Raw genomic sequence first — 15291 nt, forward strand, 5'->3', positions numbered from 1 at the left:
GTCTGTGGATTGACCCCCAGATATCCCTGCTGAGGTGTCACCCGGGAAAGGCTTAAGCCTTCCCGGGCGCCACCCCTCTGTGCTTTGCTACCCACCCCACCCGCCCCCCTGAGCCCCGCCTCCGCCCCCTGACGCCCGCCACAGCCTACTCCACCCTGTCACCGACTCCCCAAGGTGACCACAACATGGCTGCAGCGCCAGTGCTGCTCTTCTTGCTGTTCGTGCTGTGGCTGACCTGGCGAGTGCCGGGCCAACTGGACCCGAGCACCGGCTGGCCCTTGTGGAAGCACAAACTCTGTGCAGACGACGAATGCAGCAGTGAGTCCACAGGTGGGCGGGCAGCCCAGGGTCTCCGTGGTGGCTCTTTGGGGCCGCATGGGGCTCTGATCCCCCGGTCCCCTGCCCCGTGGGCTGGGCTAGGGGGTCGTAGGATGATGGGTGGGGCGCAGGAGTGACAGAGCCTCAGGACCCTGCGTGTGTCCCCTCCGGCTCTGCCGGCGCCTCAGCCAGCCCGCTCAGGTTGCTGAGATGCTGAGCCAATGGTGCAGACTTCACCAGCAGTCAAATTCATAGACCAATAGTGAATGGAGGGCCTGGGGTTGTAGCTCAGTGGTAGAGCGCTTGCCTAACATGTGAGGCACTGGGTTTGATTCTCAGCACTGCATACAAATAAATAAAATAAAGGTCCATCAAAAACTAAAATAAAAAAAATTAGGCAAAAGCTTAAAAAAATAGTAGTGAATGGGAATCTCAGGGTTGAGAAAGACCTTAGAAGCAACTGGTCCAACTTCTTAATAACTGCATGTTGGACTCCTGCTGTTTAATCAAACGTACCCCAGGCTGTAACTCATACTGAAATTCCACCCCTACAAGCTCTCAGTTCTTACTGGAATTCTACCTCATTCACAGAGCCTCAATGCAGGTCTGTATCCAATTCCCTTTAGTCTCTCTTGATATTACTGTGTTCTTTTTAAATAGCTGTCATCTGTCCATTCAATAAATAATTGTTGAGTATCTCTGCCAGGTGCCAGATACTGTGTTAAGCCTTGGCTCATTCCACCTGCAAATCTGCAAACCAAGACTCCCTCTCTTTCAGCTTTCCTAAAATTTTAAACACAAGGTTTCATCAGCACTAAATCCATGTTTGTTGAATGTGACCCTGGTCTATATATCTCTGGTTTTAAATTTTCCCTTGAGTAAATATTGTTCTGGTAGCAGTTGTATGGCCATAGAAGTAGTGGGGAGTAGACTGGAGATTGTTCATTTTATAATTGAAGGGTCTAATAGCTCTAATTAGGATTTTGAGGTTTTCTTCTCTGTGTTAATTGTCTTTAGGAGAGCCAAATATTCCAGGCACTGTGACTCATATATTTAGTGAAACACTCGATGAATATTGAAACTGAAGAGAGACAATTCTTATTCTATAGCATAAAATAAAATAGCCATTTCCCCTTTCAATTTTAGAGCTACTTATAACAGAAGGTACTCTTGTTGATGCTGCTGATACAGAAAACCAACTAGAGATAAAGGTGGAAGAGCCAGAAGATGCCACCACCATACTTTTCTTGTTACATTCATTCTTGCTTTATTTGTCTAAGATGGTAAGTTTGACATAGTTTCTTCAATTAGAATGTTGATTATTTATTAGTTTTTAAGTGGCTTCTGGTCATGAAGTGAAGAACTTAAAATGTCTTTATGAAAATTACTCCTGATCCTTTGAGTAGATAGCTCCTGAAACAAAAGCCATAGGGGTGTGGCTTTAATGGCTACTTGGTTTAGCACATGAGGAAGATTTGCTGTCTACCAAGGCTGGACATTTGCACACCTATAAAAACTTGGTTCTTCCCCTCAGAACCTTTCATTCTGGCAGGGAGATAACAGCATTCACTTGAAACACAGTAAGATAATGGCAGAAAGAGAGGTATTTATTCGATGGTAGAACATTATTGTCCATAAATGCATTTATTATGGTTGGAAGGGTGATCAATAAGGTCAGAAAGTGGTTGAGATGTGTTTGAAGCACAGGCAAAGGGCAAACAGGAGTCTGACATGTGGTTTGTTGTTGATTAGACAGGCTGGGGTGGTGGGGGAAGCTGGCAGTCAGAAGAAATGTGTTCAGAGAAATGGAAACATGAAGAAAGGATATTTGGGGAGGGCAGGAGAATGTGAATAGTTGGTGTTGTAAAGTGTGAAGTTGGAGGGGGATGGGCCTGTTGGAGAGGCCAGCAAATCTTAACTGAAGTCATGAGCCAAAGTAGCATTAGACCATTAATAGTGGGGATCCTTAGAAAGTTTTAAGAATGAAAAGGAATTAGGTTAGATCTGTTTCTTAGAAAGAGTCACTTAAGGCTGATCTTTCTAAATAAAATCATGATTCAAACAAGACATTTAATCTGTCTAGAAGCTTATCTAAGCATTTTAGGACTTACTTCCCCCATTGGTATTTGTTGATATTGGACTTTTAGAATTTAATTATAGGAATGAGAAAGCTTTTAGAGGTTGGAGGTCCTAGGGCCTTTGTGACAGTAATCCTCCCCAACTGAAGTTGTTTCCTGTAGATTGTGTTATTTCAAGGCTTGTGTAAGAAAGATGATGTTGTTGTTTTCCTTGTAAAATGTATAGATTTTGAAGCCAGGTAGATGTGGTTTCAAATCCCAAGGTTATCATTTAGAAGTTTGGGCAAATAACTAAACTTTTGAAAAAAGTTTTCCTCATCTGAAAAATGTAGATAATGGTTACTCCAATCATAAGAATTAAATGATTTGACAAGGTAAAATGTCTGGTGAGGTGTCTGGCATTTTGAAGGGTTTTACCCCTACGCACCCCCTAATTCTCATGTAGGCAGTCAGAAGGTGGTATAAATCAATGAATACCTGGGGAGAAAAGACCACCAGGGTGGAAAAGATGTGGTGGGGAGAAAAAAATCATTTTTCAGTTGGCTCCATGTTTGTTCATGATGGTGGCAGCCACCTGGGTAAGGGGTATGTACAAGCCAGGCAGTTAGAATAATGATATTTCCAGTGATTAAAGCAGTCTTCCACAGTCATAATTTGATTATCAGAATGAATCAGCATCACTTGGAAAGTTAACAGCCTCACGATATGGAAAGGATTTCTTTATTCATATTTTTAGGTATGCACAGAGCCCTCCTCTAGGTCTAGGTCGGGGGACACGAATGTGGTGCAGGTGTGTCAGTGATTGTACGGTGATAGGTAAGACATAGACGTGAGTGGCAAAGAAGAGGCACAATGTTAAAAGACTGATTTGAAAGGAGATTTCAAAAAGGCATTTTGATGGCCCAGTGTGTACAGGACATTGTGTGAGGACTAAAAGAGTCTAACAGGTGTAAGGCATGATTGTGATTTTTGAAAGCCTTAAGAAAAGGACTTAAAAAATATATGCAAAAATTATGAACAAATCAATGTAAAATCTTAAACAAGTAGTATGATATCTGATAGGACTGGAGAGTAATAGGCTCTGATGTGTTTGGGAGATGTGCACCAATCAGGTTCATTGATCAATGGAATCTTAGTAGAATCTTAGTGTTAGAAGAAACCTTGGAAGGCTGTTAGTCTAGTTTCTCACTCATTGCTGTTATTTTCTTTACTGTGGCCCTGACGAGTAGTTATGAGGCCTGTACACCAGTATTTCCTAGCATGAGTCACTCTCTTACAAGGCTATATGTTCTTCTGTTGTCTACTTCATCCTTGTATTGACTCCAAATTTTCCTCCACATGATTTCCTCTATAAAACTGAATTCTTTTCTACATAGAAATCCTTTAAATATTTGAAGTTATATCTTAATTTAAAAATTATTTTTAGTATTTTTATCATGGAAACTTTCAAATAAGAGCAGAGAGAATAGTAGGGGACTATAGGTAACCATAACATACTGTACATTTTAGAATACTAGAAGAAAAGGTTGTGAAAGTTTTACCATAGAGAAATGATGTTTGAGGAGGTAGATATATTTAACTGATTTAAACGTTACATAGTGTAATCATGCATCAAAATGTCATGTTACCTACTTCAATAATTATAATGTTTGTTTCTATGTACTAGTTAAAAAATAAATTTAATTAGAAAAGCTTTAAAGAAAAGCACAGAGAATAGTATAATGAACCCACGGGCCATCACCCAACTTAACAGTAATTCCTTGATAGCCAATATCAGTGAGTTTTTTTTAATTTGTTCTAATTGGTTATGCATGATAGCAGAATGCATTTCGATTCATTGTATATAAATGGAACAAAACTTTTCCTAGTTGTACACAACACATTTGTATTCCTACATGTACCTCGGGTAATAAGGTTCATCTCATTCCACCATCTTTCCTATCCCTATGCCCCCTCACCTGTCCTACCTCCCCTTTGCCCAGTCAAAGTTCCTCCATTCTTTCCATGCCTCTTACCACCCACCTTACCCCCATTATGGGTCAGCATCCACTTTCAGAGAGAACATACAGCTTTTGGTTTTTGGGATTGGCTTACTTCCCTTAACCTGATATTCCCATTCACCCGCAGATGCCATAATTTTTTTCTCTTTTAAGGCTATAAGTAATATTCCATTTCATATATGTACTACAGTTTCTTTATCCATTCATCTGTTGAAGGGTTGGTTCCACAAAACTATGGAATGCTTCACAATGTGGGTGTCATCCTTGCTCAGGGACCATGCTAATTTTTTCTGTATTGTTCCAATTTTAGTATATGTGCTGCCAAAGCAAGCACACTCTGAGTTTTAACAAATGTAGATACCCATGTAAAAACTACCATAATCAAGATATAGAACAGTTTTTTCACTAGAAAAGGGGTTTCCTTGGGATCCTTCCCAGTGAGTTCCTTCACCACCTGTTCCAGGCAACCACTGATAACTTTTTTTTTAAACTATAGATTCATTTTTCCTACAGTACTATTTCATATATATGCCACTATAAATGGACTCATATCTAGGAGTGCAATTGCCTCCTACATTTAATGTATGTTTTTATCTTATGTGATACTGTCAAGCCATGCTAAAAAATGACCACAATCATTTTATACTTCCACCAGCAATTTAGGAGACTTCCACTTGACTTCATCTTCACTAGCACTTGGGCCATTCTAGTGGGTATGTCTTTGTGAGTTTATTTCCTGATAATTAATGATATTGAGTGAACTTTTTTTTTTCTTTTGAGATAGGGTCTCACTAACTTGCTTAGGCCCTTGATAAGTTGCCAGCCTCAAACTTGGGATCCTCCTGCCTCAACCTTCTGAGTTGCTGAAATTACAGACATGTGCCATGATGCCTGGATCAAATACTTCTTCATGAGCTTGTTGACCATACTGTTTTTGTATGTCAACTCTCTCTGGCTAGCTGGAATCCAGACTTCTCCCAGCTCAGTGCCAACTGTGGGATTGGTTAGCTTATAGTTGTTCTTGGCCCTCGCAGGTACTGCTTAGAATGTAGCCCCAAACTGAAGACCACCTCCATGCAGATTTCTGGAACTCTCTTTCTTTGTGGCTCCCATCTTTCTGGTAGTTTTCTCTACATATTTTTGGCTGCTTAAACTCCTGGAACTCTGGTCTCTCTCTCCTCAGTGAGACTGTTATGCCCTATTTGGGTTCCCCTTCCCAAACTGAGGTCTAGAGGGTGCCTCCAGGTGAAATGCTCATCTATTTGTTCTCCTGATCTTAGGGGTGACAGTTGCATGTCCCTTGTGGATTTCTATCTGAAAAATAGCTCTTTAAAAATATATTTTGACTGGGCATGGTGGCACATGCCTTAATCCTAGTGGCTCAGGAGGCTGAGACAGGAGGATCATGAGTTCAAAGCCAAAAGTGAGGTGCTAAGTAATTCAGTGAGACCCTGTCTCTAAATAAAATACAAAATGGGGCTGAGACTGGGGATGTGGCTCAGTGATCAAGTGCTTCTGAGTTTAATCCCTGGTACCAAAATATATATATATATTCCAACTTTCTGGTTGCTTTCAGTGGGAGAACAAGTCTCATATAAGTTACTCTCTATTGATTTATCCTCTTTTTGTAACTTTTTGCGATAATTGAAAAAAATATGTTTGTGGGACTTCTAGGATATATTGTAGTTTTGGTGAATAAATGACATCCCCGTGGTACAACAATTTAACCTGTTTCTCTATTGCCTTTTTTTTGTTTGTTTGTTTGGTGGTGTTGGGGATTGAACCTCGGGCTCCATGCATTCTAGGCAAGTGCTGAGCTAACAACCTCAGCCTTTCTCTGTTGCTTTATATTTCTTGGAAATTGGTAGTCAGGTTTAGGTTCAATTCTGTTTCTTATGAAAACTTAATAAAATATTGCATTGACATCTGCATGTCCTCTCCTTTGATGTTGACTACTAGTCAACAGTGACCTTGGTGAGATTTGCTAATATATTACAGGTTGCAAAATAGCAATGGTCTGAGTTGCTGGGATTTTTCTTTCTTCATTTAAAGGCTGGGATGCCTATACAAATAAAAATTTATGATTGATTATTCTTTCTTTTTTTTTTGTACTGGGGATTAAACTCAGGGGCACTTGGCTAGTGAGCCATATCCCCAGCCTTATTTTGTATTTTATTTATATACAGGGTCTCACTGAGTTGCTTAGCAATTCGCTTTTGCTGAGGCTGACTTTGAACTTGCTATCTTCCCTCCTCAGCCTCCCGAACTACTGGGATTACAAGTGTGTGCCACGGCGCCTGGCTATGATTGATTATTCTTTACACAGATATTTGGTTTGTATAGTTAAGGCAGGAGATAACCATTTGATTCCTTTTCTTCATTACTTTTCAGAATAGTAAGGTGGTATTCTAGCATTATCAAATGATACCCAAAGGGGCTTTTGAAATCTTTTTAACTTTTATTTAAGAGTTAATATGATGTCATGCATTTAAAAATATTTGGTGTGTTTAATCCAGTTAGGAATAGTAATTGTTCTTACCTGATGCTCAATTTCTCCCCCTTTTGCCTTGTAGAAGCCTCTTTATCTTGGCTCCTGGGACCCTTTGCCACCACCTAGTGGTCATTGTTACCTATTTCCCTTGCTTTTGAACTATGAGATATTCCAAGTTCATCTTAAACATTCCCTGTCCAGACCTTGAAGGAACTATTTCTCTAAAAGAACTTTGGTTCCTTTCAATAGGAAATGATATTTAGAGGCTACATTCCAAGTACTAGGATTGCTTATTGCTCAAATTGACTGTCATTTGTAGGCCTTTTTAGTGAACAAAGCTCAGAAATATGTGGGGATTTTTCATCATGTCATTTAGATAATTCCCATGAAAATTCAGGAGAGATTTTACTTCACTTCATCTATCTTAGATTTGTGTTTTCTTTCTCTGATGTTGGAGTTCCAGTTTTCAATGACATCAGTATAATTGTTTACAGTCTTGTGCCACTTAATGACATTTTGGTCATTAGTGCATAATAATGGAGCTAAAAAATTCTTGTCACCTAGTATTTTTAATATATTTTTTGTGTTTTGATATGTTTAGATATATAAACATTTACAACGTTACAATTGTCTACAGAATTCAGTATAATAATATCTTATAGGTTTTTATCCCCAAAGCGATGATATACCATATATGAATACCTACGTGTGGAAATGGCTATATTTTCTAGGTTTGTATAAGTATGCTCAATAATGTTTACATGCTGAAATTGCCTAAGATGTGTTTCTCAGAATTTATTCCTATCATTAAGCAACACAAGACTATATTTATGTTATTTAAAATACTTTCAGGAATGTATTCCTGAAATGAAATTCTCTTGTCTTTAAGCTATATCCCACTAAGGTATGTTTGAACTAATTCATTTCTGTGGTTTGTCACCAACTTGATGTCACAGGTTGTTTCATTTTTGCTTTCAATATTTAGGTATTACTTTATAAAGATTTTTTTGTTTATTTTACAATTATTTAAATATTTAGAAGAGCCAAAGTTAATTTGTAAAAATAAGTTGTTTCTGTTTTCTAGTACTGGTGATTGAACCCAGGGCTCCTATCCACTGAGCCACATACCTAGCCTCTTTATTTTTTATTTAGAGATAGTTCTCACTAAATTGCGTAGGGACTTGCTAAGTTGCTGAGGCTAGCTTTGAACTTGTGATTCTCCTGCCTGATTTTGAAAGAATTCTAGCTTTTGTCCCAGTTCTGTCTACCCTGATGTTACTCTCTTTTATAGTTAACTTTTAAAATTTATTTCATTATGTATTCTGTTATTAAAAAAATAAGCAAATGAGAAAAGGGATATGTAGCTCAGTGGTAGAGCACTTGCCTACCATACATGAGGCCATGTGTTCAATCCCCAGCACCATAAAAAGAAAAAGAAAAGCAAATGATTTTTACATCTAGCTATGATAGCTTTATATAGGTACTGGCTTCACCTTCCCAACTGAAACAACTAAAATAAATATGAAAAAAAAACCCACAAACAGATAAAATTTGAAGATCCAGCAACATTGAAGATCAAGCAACAAAGAATGATTCTGGAAACATAAGGAACAAATGCTGTGAGCTCTTTAGTTGTCCCAGCTTTTACTATGTTAAGAGATTCCCAAGCCATGACAAAGAAGGGGAAGTCAGGCAGAACCAGAGGATACCATGAATTGAGAGATGGTGCTGAGATTCCAGGAAAACCGAAGTGACTAGAATTCACAGGGTGGAGTACCAAAAGAAGGTTGCTACATTGAGAGACAATTCTGGAAATCTGTGAAAGGCTCTCTGAGTGTTCAGCAGGGTATTGATCTGCACATAAGTGTGATGAAACTGCTTAGCAAGTCAGAGAAACGATCTTAAGTGATTAGAAGGAACAGGTCCTAACACAGGGACCAGAATAGCACCTGGAAAAAACTATCTAAGGAAGTTGGGTAGAATAATCAGAAGGGCGTTACCTCGGACTGACTATTACAATTTATGTAATACCTAGCAAATATTCAGACCCAAGAGAATCAAATTGTTTCCAGTAATTTAATTGTATACAAAATATTAAGAATAGTAATTCGTAATGTATGGCATCGAATCAAAGCTTACCAGGCATGCAAAGAAGCAAGAAAAATACAATCCACAATGATGAGGAGAAGAATCATCCAATCAAAGCCAACCGAGAACTGCCGGAGATGTTAGAATGAGGTAATGGCATTTTTTAAAAAGTTATTACTACTATATTTCGTGTGTTAAAAAGGTAAAAAGAGATATAGAAGATACATTTTAAGAAAATCAGACTTCTAGAGTTGAAAATATATGATAAACACAGTGGATGGGATTAATGTCAGAATAAGCATTTGTGATGAAATTGTTAGTAAACTTGAGGACATAACAGGAGAAGTACCCCAAATGAAACACAGGGAAAATTTCTTCTGTTAAAGAAAAGTGAACCAGAGCATCAGTGAGCTGTGGGACAGTTTCAAGTTGAGCGTTGAGAGGTATTCAGAAAAATATTTTAAGAAATGATGGCCAAAAATTTTCAAAAATTTGTGAAAACTGTACATCAGCAGATCCAAGATATTAAAAGGAACTAGAGTACAAAAAGCATGAATAAAGCTATATCAAGGTATATTATATCATAAATAAATTGCTCAAAACCAGTGATAAAGAGCAATCTTAGCAGTTAGAGAAAACATTTATGTAGAGAAGAACTAAGGATGACATCAGATTTCTTGTCAGAAATTAGGCATAAGAGAATATAGTGGAGTGATACCTTTAATATATTTGAAGAGTAATAATGTTGGCCGATAATATCATGCCCAGTGAAATATCTTTCTAAAATGAAGACTTGTACTGACATACAAGCTGAAAGAATTCACCCTACACTTGCACCAAGACAGCAGATGGAAATAATGGAATAAAGGAGTAAAGAACACTGAAAATGGTGACTGTGTGCATAAATATTTAAAATAATTTTTCTTATTTGAACATTTTAAAAAGTCATTGTCTGTTTAAAGACAAACATCAGTGTAGTATGGGATTTAGAAAACATGTAAAGTAAAATACATGACAACAGTATAAATCTCAAAAGGGTAGTAATTATTGTAACGTTCTTATTGAATATGTGAAGTAATACAGTATCATCTGAAGGTATATTGTGACAAATTAAAGATTTACATTCTAAACCCTGAAGCACTAAGATTAGAAAACAGAGTTATAGCTTAATAAGCCAATAGAGGAATCACTAAAAATACCGATAGTGGTATTTCTGCAAAAGAAGACAGAAAGAAAAGAAAAAGAACAAAGAACAGAAGGAACAAATAGAAGATTATATTAAGCTTACACCTATGCACAGCAGTAATCCTATTAAGTGGAAAGTATCTAAATACATCAGTTAAAAACAGAGATTGTCATATTGCCTAAAGAAGCAAGACCCAAATAGATGTCTAAGGGAGTAACACTGTAAATAGACACAAAGAAGTCAAAATTAGAATGATTGAAAAAGGTATCTCATGTTAAACACTAGTGAAAGGAAATCTGGAGTAGCTACATTAAACCAAAAGAGGTTGTGGGGCAAAATATATCATCGGGACTCAAGAAAGTTATTTCCTAATGATAAAGGAATCAGTCAAGATTATATAATAAACTTAAATGCTTGTACTTTTAATATTAGACCTTCAAAATACATGAAGTATAAAAATTGATAGAATTATGAGGAAAATGATGAATCCTATAGATTACATTTAGAGATTTCAATATCCTCTCCTCAGCAATTGGCAGAAAATGAAAAATAAAAGTAAGATTGTAGAAAGTGTGAATGACATAATCAATCCATCCATTTGAAATTAATTGACGTTTATAGAAAACTCCCAAGGAGCTTAGTGCACATGGAACATTTACCAAGATAAACTGTATTCTGGATCTTAAAAAAATTATCAGTAAATATAAAAGTATTCAAAGTCAGGCAAAGCTTGTTCTCTGAACACAATAAAATGAGAAATCAATAATGGAAAAATCTGGAAATTTCTCAAATATTTGAAAACTTTAGTGCCAGACTGCTAAATATATATATATATATATATATATATATATATATATATATATATATATATATATATATAAATGAACAACACAGTACATTTATTTTTATGTGGTGCTGGGGATCGAACCCAGTGCCTCACACATGTGAGGCAAGCACTTTACCACTGAGCTACAACCTTAGCCCCCACTGCTAAATAATTTTTGAGTCAAATAAATCAAAGAAGAAATTCATATTTTGAGTTCAATAAAACTGAAAACAACATATCCATTTGTGCAATGTCACTAAAGCATTATTGGAAAATTTATAGCACTACCAGGCCCAAGATAGCTTTATTAAAAAAGAAGTCTCCAGTCATTGACTTTAGTTCCTACTATGAGAAACTAGAAAAGGAAAAATAAGTTAATCTCCAAGTAAGCAAGAAAAAAAGATATAATAAAGACTATAAGTCAGTAAAATTTTAAAAAAGGAAAATAAGAGAAAATCAATGAAACCCAAAGCTAGTTCTTTAAGATGAATAAAATTGATCAACATCTAGTGAGGGAAATAAAAGAGGAGACACAGATTACCAATATCCGCAATCAGAGAAGGGATATAACTACAGATTTCACAGATACTAGACTGATAATGGGGATATTATGAACAGTTTATGTTAATTAACTTGACAATTTAGATGAAAGAAGAAATTCTATTTAAGCCACAAATTGCAAAAGTTCACTCAAGAAAAACAGACAACTTCATAAACCTTGTTGACTATTAAAGAAATTGAAGGTATAGGTAAAAACCTTTCTACAAAGAAAAAAATATAAGACCCAGATAGCTTTATTGGTGATCCAATTCCTGTAAGGAAGAAATGATACTAATTCCTAATAGTATTAGTAATACTAAACCCTTGTAGAATATTAAAGCAAGGAAATATTTCTCCTATGAAGCCAGTGTTATCACTACACCAAACCAAGACAAAGATATAACAAGAAAAGAAAATCACATACCTCTCAAGAGATCTCCAATGAATCTGTACAGAAATTCTAAACAAAAATTTAAGTCGAATACAACAATATGTAAAAGGAAAATACATCATAGACAAAAACTACACTGATGATGGGGATTTATGTCAAGAATCCAAAATTTATTTAACATTTGAAAATCAATGAAATTTACCACATTGATGTACCTAAAAGCTGAATAAGAGAAGCCATAGAAAATACATTATTCCATACACATATCCCATACTCTTGTTTAGCTCAAGAGATACAAAACAAGCATTTAAAAAATATAGCAGAGGGGGTAAATGTTGGGGAGTAATATTGGCCAAATTATATTGTTATTTTGTGTGCATGTACAAGTAGGTGACAATAAATCCCATCGACATGTAAAAAAAAATCAGCCCTGACTATTATTTAAAATTTTTTTTTAGATTTTGATTGACTTTTATTATATTCACTTATTTATATGCGGTGCTGAGAATCGAACCCATTGCCTCACACATGCTAGGCAAGTGCTCTACCACTGAGTATCAACCCCAGCCCCTCAGAATTTATTATTGATGTAGAAAAACAAATAACAAACTAGGAATAGAAGGGAGCTTAAAATATCCTCTGAAAAAATGCAGCTAACCTCAAACTTAATGGTTGATAATTGAATACTTTTCCCCAAGATCAGAAACCAAACAGAGATGTCCACTCTCATTACATCTATTTAGCATTGTACTGGGGTGCAGTAAGGAAATAGCTAGTATACTAAGGCAAGAAAAAGAAATAAAATGCACTCAGATTGGAAAGAAAGAAATAAAATTCTCTTTATTTTCAGATAACATGAATATATATAGATACAATCTGGTATGATCTAGAAAAAAGCTATTGTAAGGTTGACAGATAAAATTTACATCTAAAAGCAATTATATTTTCTATATATTAACAATGAATAATTAGAAATTGAAATTTTAAAGATTTCCATGTACAATAGAATAAAAATATGAAGTATTTAAACATAAACGTGGCAAAAACTAAAATGTATATATTAAAAACTATAAAATATTGCTGATAAAAATTAAAGAGAACCTAAATGGAGAGATATACCTAATTTATGAGTCAGAAGACTAAGGTGTCCATTCATCCCAGTTTAATCACCAGAGTCAACATTATTCCAATCAAAATTCCTGCAGAGTTTTGTAGAAAATGACAAGCTGATTGCAACAGACCTAGAATACGTGGCTTCAAGACTTAATCTAGGCCTGGGGATGTAGCTCAGTGGTAGAGCACTTGCCTAGCATATGCAAGGTCCTGTGTTCAATCCCTAGTACCATACGAAGAGGAAAAAAAGAAAAAAAATATTCTAAAGCTACAGTAATCAGGATTGCAGACAAAACATTGGAACAGAGCCAAGAATTCAGAGATAGATACACAATATATATGGCAACAGTCATTGACAAAGATGGAAAGACAAGTAGAGAATGGGAAGTTTTTCAGCAAATGGTACTGAAATTACTGCATATTTATATGCAAAATATTGATCCATGCCTTGCATTAGACACCTGAATTAACTCACAGACTTAAATATTAAACTCAAAACTACAAAACCTCTAGGAAAAAAATAAGAGAAAAATTTTTGTTGAACTTAGGTTTGGCAAAGATTTCTTAAATTTGACAACAAAAGCATTAAAAAGGATTTGACAATGTGGGATTCATCAAACTAAAACCTCTGTAATTCAAAATACACTTTGAAGTGAATGAAATAGACAAAACACAAGCTGGGAGGAAATTACTGTAAAGCATTTATCAAGACTTGCATCAAGAATATATGAAGAACTCTTAGAACTCATTAGAAAAAATATAGTCCTGTAAAATAACACTTCATCAAAGAAGATAAACAGATAGTAAATAAAGACATTAAAAATGCTTGACATAATTATCAGGGAAATGCAATTTTGAAGCATAAGAGTTACCACTACACACTTATTAAATATCTAATATTAAAGACAATTGTGCTCAGTGGTTGGAGATGGAGGAACTGGATGGGTACACAGCTGGTGGGGATATAAAGTGGTAGAATCACCTTCTTAAAAAGGTAAACATATACCAGTCATATCCAACCATTCTTTTCCAAAGAAAAGATAAGTTATATAGCAATAGGAGGAATTTTATATTTGTAAAAGCCCCAAACTGGAAAAAAATCCAAATGTCTATCAATAGATGATAGACAAATTGTGGTATGTACATATAATGAAATGCTACTCAGCAATAAAAATAGATGATAGATAAACTGATGTAGATGAATCTCAAATTATGCTGAATAAGAGAAGCCATAGAAAATACATTATCCCATACACATAAAACTTGAGGAATACAAAGCAATCTATTAAGATAGACATTTTGCTGGAGGAATGGGAAAGTGGGGGGCAAGAAGGAAGGGTGACAAAGGGCAGAATTACCTAGAGAATGAGAATATTTTTGGAAGTAAAGGATGTGTATATTATCTTGATTATAATGGTGATTTCATAATTTCATGTTAAAATTTATCAAATTGCACACTTTAAATACATGTAATTTATTGCATGTCAATTTTACCTCAAAGCTATAAGAAATAATATACTCATCTTTTTTCACTTTCTAAGATACAATTAGTATTCTACAAATATTTTTCTCTACTTCATTTTAAAAATATATATTCTGGAAACCAGCTCTTAGCAGTATTTAAAATTATTTTCTTTCTTCTTTGGTTTATTCAACAACTTTCATTGATGACGGTTGTTTCAGCCTTTTGTGACCATCTTGTATTATTATAATTAATGCTTGAATAACATAGTTTTGTAAATACAAGTTTTAAACATTTGTTGTTGTATTCCCAGTATCTTTAGAAGTTAGGGCTGGGGGACTATAGCTCAGCAGTAGAGCACTTGCCCTAGATACCCTTCCCCAGCACTGAAAAAGTTAAAAAAAAAAAGTGCGATTGTTGAGTTAATAGGTAAATATATAAGCAGTTTTGGGAGATGTTGCCAAATCTCATTCATAAGGGTTGTATCATTTTGTATACTTATCTGAGAATTTGTATTCCCCCACATTCTCTCACCTACTGAGTATGTGGTCAAACATTTGGATCTTGCCAATGCAAGTGAGAAATGGTATCTTGGTGTGGTTTAATTTGTATTTTGTTCATTATGAGCTAAGCAGAGCATGTTTCCATATGTTATAGCTATTTGCATTTCTTTTCCTGAGATCTGTTTATTTCTTCAGCCCATTTTTGTATAGGTTTGCTGGCCATTTTATTTATAATGTTCTTTATATTTCAGGAACATGATTCTTTGGACAATAATAGGTTGCAAATATTTTTTCT

At 35.6% G+C, this 15291-nt stretch overlaps 1 non-coding gene across 1 annotated transcript; it reads right to left on the reverse strand.

Annotated features, from left to right (window-relative positions):
* Nucleotides 1-4624: 4624 nt before the first annotated feature.
* Nucleotides 4625-4730, reverse strand: LOC144372668 (U6 spliceosomal RNA). The gene has a single exon (XR_013432603.1). It is a non-coding gene; the product is annotated as a U6 spliceosomal RNA (small nuclear RNA).
* Nucleotides 4731-15291: the final 10561 nt, after the last annotated feature.

Source organism: Ictidomys tridecemlineatus, unplaced genomic scaffold (assembly GCF_052094955.1).
Source record: "Ictidomys tridecemlineatus isolate mIctTri1 unplaced genomic scaffold, mIctTri1.hap1 Scaffold_143, whole genome shotgun sequence".
Lineage (NCBI taxonomy): Eukaryota > Metazoa > Chordata > Mammalia > Rodentia > Sciuridae > Ictidomys > Ictidomys tridecemlineatus.